The 15,122-nt window shown below is 35.0% G+C and overlaps 1 pseudogene; it reads left to right on the top strand.

Moving 5' to 3' along the window:
- Positions 1-2,272: 2,272 nt before the first annotated feature.
- On the top strand, positions 2,273-8,864 carry LOC149259680 (ACT domain-containing protein ACR4-like; annotated as a pseudogene).
- The last annotated feature ends 6,258 nt before the right edge of the window (positions 8,865-15,122 follow it).

Genomic DNA, 15,122 nt, shown 5'->3' with positions numbered 1-15,122 from the left:
TAAAGGTGATGTAGTAGAGATGACCACCAATGGAATGTACCGGCATCAGACCACATATATTAGAATGAATGAGATGGAGGATTTCATTTGTCTTGTTCTTACTAGAGGGTAATGGTCCCCTCGTTTTCTTTCCACTCGCACAACCTGGACAAATTCCATCATGATGAGATTGAACATCGAGGTATTCCTGAGGCCAATTTCTTCAACTTCGAAAGTGCATCATAGTGTAGATGAGCCAACCTGCGGTGCCATAATTCACTCAGATGATTGGTATTATGAACCAATGTTAGAAGTGGCCTTCTAGTTACTCTCTAGAGTCCTTGAAATCTCGATCCTAATGTGAATTCATCTCTTATAGGTGGATAAGAAGGCCAAGTCAAAACTTTTCCTTTGATGAAGGAAACCATCATCCCTTTATCTTCCACTATAGATATAGATACCATATTCTTCATTAATCCTGGTACATACATGACATCATGAAATAGAACTGATTCCCCAAAATTCAACTAAAATTTGACAAACCCAAAACCTTTCACGGGATGTGTGGAGTTGTCTCCAAGAATGATCTTCAGCTTAATCTCCCTCTCTACCAGATAGGAGAGGACTTCCTTTTATCCAGAGAAATGATGAGTGGCCCCACTACCAACCAACCAACTATCCCACGAATCTGGTGGAGAAGAACTAGTAAGGGAAGAAATAAGAATGTATTTAGATTTATTCACAGCATTACTTTCATACCTCGAAGCCCTTGACTTCTTTTGAGGAGGATGATATTCTTCATAGTTTCTTGAGGAGTCTCTTATTATTCTTTCATATCTTCTATCACGTTATTCCTTTGATTGTATCTTCTCCTTTTGTTATTGTTGTTGCTTCTGGTGTTGTAACATGGCCTCTTTATCTTCTCAAGACAGCCTCACGCATAATGACCTTTACTGTGGCAATTGAAGCATTCAATATGAGACAACGATCTGTCATTCCTTCCTTTTGTATTTTGAGAAGGAGGCTTCCTAGATGGGCTTCCTTTTTCCTTCTTCTTTTTTTCTTGAGTGATATATGCAGTGGGCTCTCCCTCTTCGTGTTTTTGAATCCTTCCTCTTGCTATCATCTTCGATTCTTCTTGAGTAAGCTTCCCAACAATTTCAACAAATGATGAAAGGACATTGTTGTTGTTGATTGTAGTAATGAAGGTTTCCCAAATAGGAGGGAGGCGTCTAAGAGTCACAATAACTAGTTCCATGTCAGGCACATTTTCTCCAACTCTTTGCAATTGATCTCTAACGTGAGAGATCCTCATAATGTATGATTGAAAAACTTCTCCTTTGTTCATATTGGTTTCCTTGAGTTGATATTTCAAGGTGATGATCTCATTCAATTTGTTGATTTCATACATGCCGGCTATATTTTCATCCATGTCTTTATACTTTCTTAAATTCCCAACTTATGCAAGTAAATGATCTTGTAAACCATCAGCGACAATCTGCTTTGCTTTGGACTCACTTTTCTTATACATGTTCTTGAGGGAAGCGGAAGCATTTTCTGGAGGCTCGGGCATCCTTCCCTAGATGTATTCCAACACATCATTGTTGTCAGCTATGATTTCCAATTTGACTTTCCATGCAGAAAAGTTTGATACATCACCCAACTTTTCATTGCTCATTGAAGGTAGAGGATGACATCTTGACCTAAACTAAGAAATATGCTTTCTGAAAATGAGGGCTTCAATGCTTGTCTTATCTTGGGCTTCTCCTTCAAATTAGCTATGATACCATGTTAATTTTTTAGATTGTTATATGGTGTATCAGTTACTTTAGCCCAATTTACTTCTGCATTAACAATGCATCCAATTATTAGCAATATAACCAATCATAAACATAACTGAAGAAAGAAAAATATATGTAGTGACAAAGAAGACAACAACACAACCATAAGAGACAACAGATTGGTCCAAGACTAAAGAAAAACCCCACAAGGGGGAAACCCTTTCAAATCTTCTTCTTTAATAGATCGTCATAAAAAAAATTCAGTAGAGAGTACAATGAGACCAATACATATGATAGCAACATAGATTTACAAATCTACAGATCTACATATCTATATAACATTAGAGATAAACCTAGATCTACCAGATCACTGAAGGCAATTGTTAAACCCAAGGTCAAAACCCTGAACGCTTTCATCAAAATTGACTATGTGCATTCGAATCAGCCTAGATGCTCTCTTGGCCACTGTGTGAGGGTGTCTGTAACTACTCGGACACTCTCAGGAAGACCTTATGAATGCATCCCGGGTCAAACCCACCAGATCTGCTCCAAAACCCTCAGACGCTCTCTTCCATTTATTATGTATGCATCTAGGACAGGTTGGACACTTTCAGGACTACTATGTGCGAGCATCAGGGGACCAACACCTTCAGATCTACCTCTGAAACCCTACAAGCTCCCTTAAGCTTTTGTTCCAACGTCTAGGGCTCTCTAGACATTGTATTTCCCACTTTATGACAGCATCCATGGACTAAAATGCCTAGATCTGTGCCAACATTTGGGAATCAAAAAACCCTAGATCAGAGCAAGCTTCACCCTAGTGATTTCAAAACCTTGCGCGAACTCCTTCCGATAGACCTATGTGAACCAAGACAAAAGTGAATAATAGAAGATGGCTTGATCAATGTGATGAAATGAGCTAGAGGTCGCTTCTATTTACAGGCTTTCTTGTGGGTCCACTTGATTTTGAGGTCGACCTAACCAATTTCACATGTGCTTAGGGCCGACCCATTCCATAATACATGTATAAATAATTCAAAACTCAACTTCTGCTTGACCAAATTGGGTGATATTTAGGTTGATTTTGGGCCTCTCGAAAAGAGGAATTTAATGCAAGCATCATCTCAGTCATCTAAGCTGTCCAATGTGGAACTTGATCCTAGTTGCAAAAATTAACAAATCTCCCCTCTCCAAATCCACACTCCCTTGCCTCCTTGTCCCCCAACCAAATCATGGATTTTGATATCATTCTTACCCACTTTTCTAGCAACACCTCCACCACGCCACTAAAGATGATCATCCAAGGTATTGCTGGGACAAGAAATTATTTTCAAATTGGTTGCCTCAAGGATACATTCCTAGCCAACTCTGTTGATAAAGAAATCTCTCTACTCTTGCTTGCTCCAACAAGTGTTGTAGCTTTCAACATGAATGCACTAACAATGCACTATGGAATTCACATCTTTGTCTCTGCTATTCACCTTTTGGAAGTTCAATCCATTTTAAATCTCCAAGAAAAACTTCAGCATGTTAAATATGTTCTCATATATGAGAAGAGATTCATTGGCCCTAAAATGCTTTCTCAAATTGATGAATGATTGCGAGAAGCACTCTCATCCAATAGAAACACCCCATTCGGTGATCACTATGTAATCCTTGTAGGTGACCTCAGGAAATTTCCACCAGTAAAAGATATAACAATGTATGTGGGCACATCTCATGGCAATTCACTTTGATAGAGCTTCGCTACAGTTGTCACACTCTCAACTGTCTTCCCCCCAGCAATGCGTCAGCCCTGAAATGATTACATTTCATCAAATCCTCTCCAACCTTCAGAATGCAGCACCTACAATAGGTGATTGGAAACTTCTCATCACACGTACAAAATCCTTCCTTCCAGACAATGAGCAGCAAGCATTTCAAATTTCAATGCAACTTTATGCAACGACTGAATCTATCACACTACACAAATAAAAAATTGCTTAAATATTTTGAACATGCCAGTTGCATGTTTCTATGCTAAGCAAAGGAAGCAATAGGCCTCTGCTACTCAAGAGGATGAAAAAATTGATGCAAAATTTCTCCTATGAATTGGACAACAAGTTATACTAAAAAGCGACTTATGGGTTGAAGCGAGCCTTGTTAATGGAGCACTTGAAAAAGTTGTTGCTATTTTCTATGCAACTGATTATATGCCCCCCAAGTTGTCATTACTTGTTATTGTTGATTTCATTCACTACAAAGGTCCACCATGGGATGCTTCAAATCAAAAGTATGTGCCAATCCCCCCTGTATCGAGAGGCTCGCATACACAATTGCCACTTTGCATGGCATGGGGTTTGAAAATTCATAAATCATAAGGCATGACCTTACAAAAGGAAACAACTGATATTGGAAACATTTATCTCTAAGGGCTAACATTCACATGCATATCTAGAGTTAGATCATTGTGCGATATTTGCATCTCTTCAGCTTTTTCCTTCTCTCACTACTAACACATGCAAGAAAATCCTTATGTCAAACATAAACAACATGAGGAAGCATACATTGCCTCTAAACCTATGCAACAAACTCTATGAAGGCATTCTCTTACTGGTTAATCAACTTCATTTGCATTGCACTTCAAAATATTTCATATGCTCTCTCATTCAAAGAAAAATTAACTTTGTATACTGATTGATCCATTAGTATTCTATAATACATTCATTTTCATTGGTTTCTACTACTTTGCTTCCATGTTTTTTCCTTTCATTTAATGAACTTCTAAATCTTCGCATATAAACTTCTCCCTGTATTGAAGAAAATAGATGGATATGTAGTATGTCTTCATGCTCTATAGATTCTAACATGAAATAAATGAACAAGACGTTGATCTTCTGCAGATACAAACAATATTTCTACGCTTCCCTGCTTGGTATCTATATCGCATTCGTCCAACTCTCCAACTACTTTCCGGGATTAAGGCTTTCATGCATTTCCTCATCCATACACATGAAAGGGATGCACTGAGGCATATTCAAGCAAAATTAAAAACATGCAATCTCGATCTTGTCCCAAACTAGATCTCAAATGGTGTTGTATATGCCACTCATTGACCTGTATTTATGATAGACGTGGCCCGCCTTGTCAAAACTTCACAGTTACAATGCAAAATCATGTATGCCTGTAGTTTTCCCTTCACTGAGCATAACTTGTACTTCATGGATTTGAACCACATATTTTGCATTCCACTACGTACCTCTTCTTCAATGGATTCATTTTCCTTCGCTAGAGACACAAATCGGTTTTTTAGTCTGAATATGTATTTATTATTTTTAAACAAGAAGGCCAATATCTCTATCTCTCATAAAAACGTGAGCATGGACTTTATGAAGTAAGAGATTGGTTTGTTTATCTTGATGAAAGGAGGGGTCCAAAACGAAATAGATAGGAAATTAAAAAAAAAAAATGATTATGTATAAGACAACCAAAGGTCCTTATTGCAATCAGTATGTGCTTTTTGTATTTTTTGCTCAATTAACAATGTCTTATAAGAACCCTGCCATACTTCCATACACATTTACTGGTTTTCACTCTCTTCTATTATGTTTCCTTAATTTTCAGTCTTTGTATCCAGTCATATGTTCTTCAAGTTGTACAATAAATATTGTTATACAAATAATTCACACTAACTTATCACGTGACAATCATTGAAAGAAGAAAATACACAACACAACAACGTTTCAACAACAAATAAAATTATAACCGACATAATATACTTAAAAGTAACACATTATCACTATGCATTATACTTTTAAAAAACATTTATGGGAATTTTGGAAATTTTCAGAATCGCACAAGTTCATCCCAAATTTTGGGAGTTTAAGACAAAACCATTTGCTATGATGCCACATGGTAAGAAACATCATTCATAAGAATGACATGCTTCATTACTAGAACACCACCATCAATCGAGGAATCTGCAATCACAATAGTAGTGTTCACAACATCAACTTTATCAACATCACCTCCAACAATAACTTATGAAACACAAGCATCAATAGAAGTCTCAAATACAGCCATCAATTCTTCACCAACAACTTGTGGGCTAGCAAAATATGAAGTAGCAACAACACCAACATCAAATTAAACAAATTTTACAATCCAAACATCAATAAACACACCAAATATCATCAACATTGGTGCAATCATAATCCTAGCACTTGCAACAACAGTCGCAACATCAACTTCTTATTTCCTGGCTCTGATCTCAAACCCAAACATTGCAGTAATAGTTGCAACATCAACTGCTTCTCTCCCAACTCCAATATCAAACCCAAACATTGCATCAATAGTAACAATGGTTGCAACAACCCAATACAATAAATCAAGAGTTGCAAAGGCTTTAGAAAACTTATGGTTTGTTGCAACACCAGAAATACAACTCTATTGAACAAAAAAATCATCTATTACAACAACGAGGACTACCAATGGCTTCTTCAAGTAAACACCACTCACTTATTTCATTTCCATATTATATGCTTTATTCCCATTCAAGTTGTTGTTAAGGCTTTAGTAAATATTGATGATGGTCATTGACCATCTCTACTCCATTTATGACTTAATCAAAACATAAATGAAATATATCCATTTGAACGTTTTTGTGATATTTCAATGTAATATAACTATTCAGTCGCCTTATATGTGATAACTGTAGATTTTCCAACATCATTGGAGACATCGGCTCAAATTAGACAACCAACTGTTGTTGATCCTCTGTCATCCCAACTCCTTCACCTCACATTCAACACATTGAGACATAGTCTTCTACCATTTCTTCAATTTCAAATGTTGCAAGTGTTCAACGATTCCAGCAACCAACTCTTGCACTGAGTCATGCTTAGTCTCTAACTATTTGCACACCTAGCATTTCTAGATGGGAACCAAATTATTTCGTCTAGATTCCTTATGCAAGGTTTCCAACATTAAATATTGAGAAAGTTTGATGCAATATTTCATAATTTTAGTTATTTAAACTCCCATAATTTAAGTTATTTAAACTCCCTTAATATTTTTCTTTATATGGTCTTCCATTTAACTCCCCCTGCTTCAATGTTGGGAAATGGTTTGCCTAATAAATTGTTGTAGAGTATTTTGTTCTTGTTTTGGAATTTCAATTAGTTCAGCGTTGAGGAGAATTTTTGTTTTTCTTTAATTTAAAGGTTGTGATTGATAACATTGTGTGTGAAAATGCAACATTGGAGAAGGTGAAGTCCATATCTCTTTTTGCCTTTTGAACAAGGTATCTTGAGACTAAGTATTTTCCATTTCAAAACAGTCGGTGGGATTTAGGACGAATTGGCCCTATGATGTTCAGGCTTATGCCTCTTTGTTGTAATGTGGAGTCAAGTTGGCAACTAATTTAGGGATTTTTCTTCTTTAGATGGGAGATGGTTTGTGGTGAGTTGCAATTAATGCTATTATGTGTACATTTTTGCAGGTTAATACTCTTACCATTATTTTAGTCCTGCTCTCACAATTTCTTATACTATTGTAGTATTCTATATCACAGACGATAATGGCCAAAAATTTACAGATGAAGGGGTAATTGGGTACATTGAGAAGGTAAACTTGAATTATTTCAAGTTGGAGCTAAAAATTCATAATTGTTCTTATTTATAATGAGAAGTTCATGTTTTAGCATTTATGCACCCTGATTCATTCATTCATTCATTCATTGTGTTGCAGGTGTTGGAAACAAACCCTTGCATTCTACCTTAATTGTGAAATCAGTAGGTGTGGAGGTAGCAGTTGATCAACATAAAACAATTGAATTAATAGGCATGGATTGATCGGGGCTACTGTCTAAAATATTTGAGGTGCTTATTGACCTAAAATTTAACGTTGTGGATGTCGAGGTGTGGACTCACAATAGGTGGGTTTCCTTTCTTGTTTATGTGATTGGTGAGGAAACAGGTGCTCCCATCCAAGACAAGAAAAACATTTGCAAAATTGAAGAACTATTGTGAAATGTAATGAGAGGAAACAACAACATCTCAGGTGCTAAAAAGTTGATGTCAATGGGATTCACTCACATAGAGAGGTGGCTACATCAATTGATGTTTTCTGACTGTGAATATGAGAAACTAGATGAAACAAGAGCTAGGGTACCTCCCCCCCTAAATGAAAACACCAAGCTTCTTGTGATTGTTGCCAACTATTTGGCAAAGGGGTATTCTATGGTAAATTTTCAATGTAAACATAGGCTTAAGCTACTCTTTGATATTGTTTTCATCTTGATGGATATGGAGTATGTTTTCGTTCATGCCACTATAAACTCTCAAGGCCCACAAACTTGCCAGGTATAGATCTAACACTCAAAAGGGACTTGATATTTCAGAGAGTATTTTTTTTTCAAATTTTTTTTTCCTTCTTTGATCTTGTTAAAGCGGGTAAAACAAGATGTATCCCTAATGGGATTCATATTAAATTCAATTAGGCTAAAGAAGAGTTGTGGTATTTATTTATGTTTTACTCTTTGGTGACATAGGAGTACTTCATCACACATGTTAATGGCTGTCTTGTAAATTCAAAAGTAGAGAGGTGGTGTGTGATTCATTGTTTGGAGGTTGCCATTAGAAGAAGCGTAATAGAGGTACGGTTCCAATGAGCACATCAATGATGGAAATTTACCTCAATACTTGAGGTTCCCACTGTATTTGAATACATTTTCTCCTTCTTAAATTTTACTCAAGTTAATGTGAGTTTTGTTGAGGTTTTTATAAAATTATGTCGTGAAGTTGGAACTCTACACCAACAATCAAGTTGGGCTTATGTCGGATGTGACTCAGATATTTAGAGAAACTAGGATGTTTGTTTCAAGAGCAGAGGGGACAACAAGGGGTGATAAGGTTATGAATGTGTTATATGTTATTGATGCAGCTGGAAACCATGTTTATCTAAGGACTATAGAAGTTGTTCATCGAAAAATCATACTAACGATCTTGCAAGTAAAAGACAACCGTATGCATACCAAATCTCCTCCAAGTGAACCTGCCATCCCCTCCTCCTTTGGCAATAGAGTGCTTTCTCTACAGCCTTGGATTGATTTAATCCTATTCCTAAATAGTTGATGCACCTCATATGTATATAATTACTAGTAGGAGAAAAGGGCATAAACCTTTAATTTTCAATTGTATCTATAATAGTGCCACAAATTTTGTTGGTTAGTGTATATTCCTCTACATTGTAAAGAATTAGGGAAAACAATATACACACCTTCCATTTAGCTTTTGATGTGTAAACAGTGGAAGGAATGATAAGTTGAAACAGGGGTTAGGACATTATTTTGATGGTTCAAATTTTAGAAAAGGGATCATGGAAGGTTGTTCTCATCCTCCTTCTAGGTATAGTCTTTGACAAAATTAATGGGGGGAATTTATGCCCAAAAGATGCAGATGCAAGAACGTGGTGATTTGTGGTATGAAAACATTATATTTCTTTGTACAATAGTAGCTAAATCATGTGCACTTGATATAATGTATATTATATTGTACATAATAGAATCTTTTTATTTTCCATTTTCTTGTATTGTATTCTTCAGGTTTCTACAAAATTGTGTGTATTCTTCGGGTTTCTGCAAAACTATGTGTGTCTAGGCAACAAAATCTCATACTTTACCTGAAGGCGCCCTTTTTTTGTTTATTTGTATCTGAAACTTCACATGTCTTGGATCTCACCAGATTAGAGATGGCCTTTTGACCACTAGTCAATTTTTGACAAGATCTTTAAAGATTAGATGGCGAGATATATATATATATATATATAGTCAATTTTTGACAAGATCTTTAAAGATTAGATGGCGAGATATATATATATATCTATATATATATATATATATATATATATATATATATATATATATATATATCTATATCTATATCTATATATATATAATGATTTGTAATGATTGAAAAGGGGTTTTCATGAAGAATGTGAAGAGTTGATGGCAAAGCCAACAATGGGGAGAGTCCCCACCATATATTTCCTACCATTAAACAAATGAGTGTTAGAATATGTCAGTTGGTTTTAAGCATTGACCTCTTCCATTTATAAAATTAAAATTACATATATACTTATTCTCCTTGTTGCCATCAGAATTTACTTGATCCTTCTAAATACATGTATAATAGTGAATTCGTAGCAGGAAATTCATTGTCATGGAATAAGGGTAAACCAAAATGAGAAAATGAGTTGTGTCAAAAACCATTTCCTGACATTCAGGCAGAGGGATTCAAGTGGAAGACCATAATAGACCATAGAAAGAAAAATATTAAGGGAGTCTAAAATATTTAAATTATGCAATATTTAAGGGAGTTTAAATAACTTTCTAACATCCACATGAATATTCTGGCATTGATAAAGTTTGATGCAATATTGATTGTAAACACATACTATTTTGTTCTCTACTACTTGATTTGTCTCACACTCATGACAATCTCTTTTTGTAAACTTATTTTTAATAAATTTTTACTCTTTCTAATGCTTGATACTTGAAGGAGTCTCTAGATAGCATCAGCCACAGAATTTTGGTATGTTGGACTAAAACCATAATAGATGACTTTGTCATAGGAGCAACGTTCGAGGCAATAAATTTTGGTTTCCACTTCCAAGAGTACCTCAGAATGTCCTTTTGGATCAAACAAGCAAAAAGTTGCTTTACGGAGAGATTGTATAACTCAAATCTTTAAACCTACAAAATCCATAAATGAGCACATTCTTTCTGAAATCGAAGTTCCTAATGTGTACTGGGAAACTCTTCCTAAGGTAAATCATCATTGTTGTAGAAGAGTTTCATAAACAACGAAACTACATTTTGATTCACAATGACTTGCAAAAACAACTATATATATATATATATATATATATATATATATATATATATATATCTATATATATATATATATATATATATATATATATATATATATATATATATATATATATATATATATATATATATATATATATATATATATATATATATATATATATATATATCTTTTTGAGTTGTTGAAGCTCAAATGTCAAATATAATTGCATGCTTCCAAATATTAATATACATATGGTTTCTAAATATTAATATAGGTATGGTTTCTACTATTATTTCCAAATTCCAAATTTGTTAATTTTCTTTTCACACAATATTTCCATGCATTTTGTTGTGAATATTATGTTTCCATGAACAAGGAACACCACACATACTCAAAATATTGCAAATATTTTCATTATATTGAAGTACGGAAATATATGTATCAAGAATTGCTTATTGTATCTCAATAATTCTTGCAGACAACATAAATGACATAAGGAGTTATGCCACAAAATTGTTTCTTCAAACTAAGAGTACAAAATAGAATAGGGCATCGTGATGCTTGGAGATCGATTTTATTAAGTGCCTCATTTCTTACTTGTTAAAGATGATGAACCATTTGTGGATTTCAGGAGAGCCATCTCAACCAATATTTCAATCCTTTTGCAAATGACTATTGTATATAAATGACATATTCATCCAAAAACCTTTTCACAGAGATGCTAACGTATGCTTTCATAAAATCCATGCCTGACTTAGTCATCTTTATCACAGAGCTTTTCACAAGTACTTTCACAACATTTATTGATACAAGAATTCTATCTGTAATCTTATTTTTGCTTGTCTTCACATCATCTTAATGATAAAAGTTGTTTCTCCCAAGTTCCAGTGAAATCTTTAACTGATATATACCCTATAATTTCCATGTTCATAATTTATTTCATGACATTTTTTTAAAACCCCAAAGAAATTAAACTCCTCTACTATGTACCTTGTGCTTGCAAGGATTGCCATTGTTCTGAGACATTTATGTTAGTGTAACTTTCTTCTTAAATTTAACCTCATGCTACATTCTTTAAAAGATATATAGAAACTCAAATTCTAATTATATTTAATTGTCCATATATTTCGCTTGATTATTGCCTTCCACATTCCCCCCACTCCTCCTATCAACATTCCTTTGCACCTCTCAATGCAATTACTAGTTAAATTTAAATATGGTTATGGAATCATAAATAGCCCCAACAAGGCAGGAATCTAATCACTATTAGTTTATCATTGGCCAATGCAAATTATAATGTGTAACTTTGAAAATTAAATATTTATTTTTCAATATTAAAAACAAAACAAAAAAACAAAAACAAAAAAAAACATTTTTCAAACATTTTTAATCGATCATAACTTGAAGGTCTTATAACTACCTTACATATTTTATGCCATAATTTATGGATATGGTTGCAATATTCATGCATGATTTTTAGATATTTGTGTAGTGATTTTTTATTCTTAAGCTTTGCAGGAAAACCATCCAAAATTAAAATCTTTGAAAATAGCTTATACTCAAGTAAATAACATATTTACCATCAATTACTTCCCACCATAATTTAATAAAGTTTTTGCATAAAAAATGGATAGGAAGGAGCTACTTCCACCATTATTTATGTTTTCCTCAACACTTATGTAGGAGTAAAAATGTAAATGTGTATACTTACTATTGGTTACTACCCACCAAAATTTATGATAGTTCTTCTGCTTGAGCAAGCGATTTACTTATCGACTTCACATCTCAATTTATTAGTTTCTACCAAAGAAAGACTATAAGATGATTTATTTATCCACCACTATTAATTTAGCATTGATCAATGTATGTTATAACTATTTATGTGGCCTTTGGTATGAGTAATATTTGCTTATATATGAGGACTAGGGTCTTAGGAGTGGTCTGGGAGCTGTTGCAGGTGTGTTAGAGTTTGAAATGGGGTTTGAATGGCGTTGTGAGTTAGGGTTCTAAAGGCATTTATGTCTAGTTTCTTAGGAGTCTAACATAATGTAGGAGTCATAATTGACTGACTTCTCAGTTAGTCCTGGTTAGATGAACATTTTTGTTTCCGATGAGGAATTTAGACAGTCCATGGCAGTCACAAATAGACTATGTAGCTACATAGCAAAGGTTATGGTAATTTCAAGAGGGCATACAACGAAGCAGCTTTGTTTTGTTGGATAAGTGTTTGGAGGTCAGGGGACAAGTTTCATCGGTGTTTCACCTCTAGTAACACTAGAATTTACAATTCCCTGGGTCAATAGCAAACTTACAATCGAGGCAAAGTCATTAAGTTTTAACCTATTGGAACCGTCTTTCTCTTATGGTTTTGGTTTTACTACTCAAGGTGCATCTTTGGTCATATTTTAGGATATAGGGTTTGAAAACCCTTTGATCTTTTTTTAGGGTGAAGGACCTTTATCCTTTTAATCCGTGGAATGGGGTATTCACACCTTGGCTTCAAGTAAAGTTTATGAGGTTGAATAGGTGGTGGAAGATTTTTAGCTAGCCACAAGCAGTTTTTTGAACTCGTTTTTGGAGGTAAGGGATGGTGGTGAGCACTTGTTAGGGCCTCTAGATGGTGGATAGATTGTGAAGGAAGTGAGTGGTGAGGAAACCTCTCACTTTCCTGCAAAAGGCTCAATAGGATCTAGACTGAAGCCAAAAAAGAATAGGGTTCTAAGAAGTGTAAAAAACCCTACGGCATACAATCTTAATATGGGGGACGACATGGAAATGGAGCAAGTGGAATCCCTGGCGACAATTTTTGGTTGGAAGGGCCAAAGGGTGTAAATTTAGCTTAAGGACCTTGAAGGAGTGTCTCATGGTTTAAATTTTCCTAAGGTACAAACCCCTCCTTAAATTCTTATTATGGTGAAGGGTTAGATTCGGATAAAATTTGGCACTCATGAGGAAGATTATATAGAAAATTATGTTTGGTCCATTGATTCAATGCCTATTATTTTTAAAATCTAGAATCCACTATTTGATTCAAGTCATGAGCAGCTTGATGTTGTCTCCATTTAGGTTTAGCTGCTCGAATTGTCATCCCACATGTGGAACGATAAGAGATTCAAATATATTGGGAATAGCATTGGGACTTTTCTGAAAGTAGATTATTCATTCAAGGAGGGTGGGGATATTTATATGGCTAGAATCCTTATGTCCTTGGATTTGTGCAATGGGCTGTATGAAACCATAAATGTTAGCAGAGCGTTTGATTGGCTCCAAGTGCTTGATTACGAGGAGGTTTTGTTTCAATGCATATGGTGTCAAAAATATGGCCATATTATTAGTCATGGTAACCTACCGTTTAAAAAATGCTTGGTGTGGGGGGAGGTTAAGAAATAAATTAAGGTGGATCCACAGACGGATATGGGGATTTGTTCGAAGGACGGGGCTGCAAGTCCCATGGAGGGGTAAAATGGTGGTGGATTCGTTAGGTCCAAGTCAGATGAAAGTTAGGACACTCTCCCTAGATCAGCTTGATGGTGATGGGATTTCTCCTCAAGAAAATAAAGAAATGACAACCCTAGTCTTGATACCTCCATGTTCTCCTTCATCTCTCCCTTTTGTTACTCTACCTGCAAATTCTTTCTCAAGTTTTGAAAATAATTGGGGTTTTGCTTCTGGGGGTTTGGGATCTGAAGCTATGCATCCAATTTCTAGAGTTTGCTCTTCCCAGGTCAATTTTTTTATCCCCTTCCTATTGATGACCCTTTCCTCTCTGAGAGCCTCTACCTTTTATGGTTGTTCTAAGGATCAAGAATTATTAGAGATCCTTTATAACCTAAGATCTAGACATATTTGCTCCACTGTTGAATGCTAGTTTAGTGGTCTAGGTCAAATTTTTGTCTCCTCCCTTGGGTCCAAGTCTAGTGGGAAAAAATATTCTTTATACAAAGCATAAGAGAAAGCCAGAGAGGAGATGGTTGTTGGTATACAGTTATTTATTACTAGGGTGCTTAGAGTTGTGAAAGCACAAGGTTTGGTTTCCTAATGAAAATTTTATTTTTCAATTATAGAGGTTTGGCAGGTTCCTCCAAAAAACTTGCACTAAAGAGGCTAGTCATGGTAAAGAATCCAAATATTATATTTTTGTAGGAAACCCTGGGAGTTGGTTATGAAATCTCAAAACTATTAGAATCTTTGTTGGGATTTTGGCAATTCATTTCCTTAGACAATCATGGTCATTTAGGGGGTCTTGTTGTTAGGTGGGATTCTTGTAAAGTATTTGTACAAATTGTCTAGAGTATCTATTCTAGGTTGGGGATTGAAGTTTTTCCTTTGAATCTAGGGGCTCCTTTTACTTGTATAAATCTATATGGGCCTTATGAAGGCAAAGTAGACTTCTAGAACAATGTTTTTGGGCTAAAGGTGATGGAAGTTAAAAATATGATTATCAGGTGAGGATCTAAATTTCTCCTTGCGTGTTGTTGAGTCTTGGGGGCTTAGGGCCAAAACTGACAAC

The sequence above is a fragment of the Pinus tabuliformis genome, chromosome 6 (genome assembly GCF_031772625.1).
Source record: "Pinus tabuliformis cultivar Carrire ecotype Pingquan chromosome 6, CPIR1, whole genome shotgun sequence".
Classification (NCBI taxonomy): Eukaryota; Viridiplantae; Streptophyta; class Pinopsida; order Pinales; family Pinaceae; genus Pinus; species Pinus tabuliformis.
Note: the sequence above shows the minus strand (reverse complement) of the source record. Positions and strands in the feature narration are given on the sequence as shown.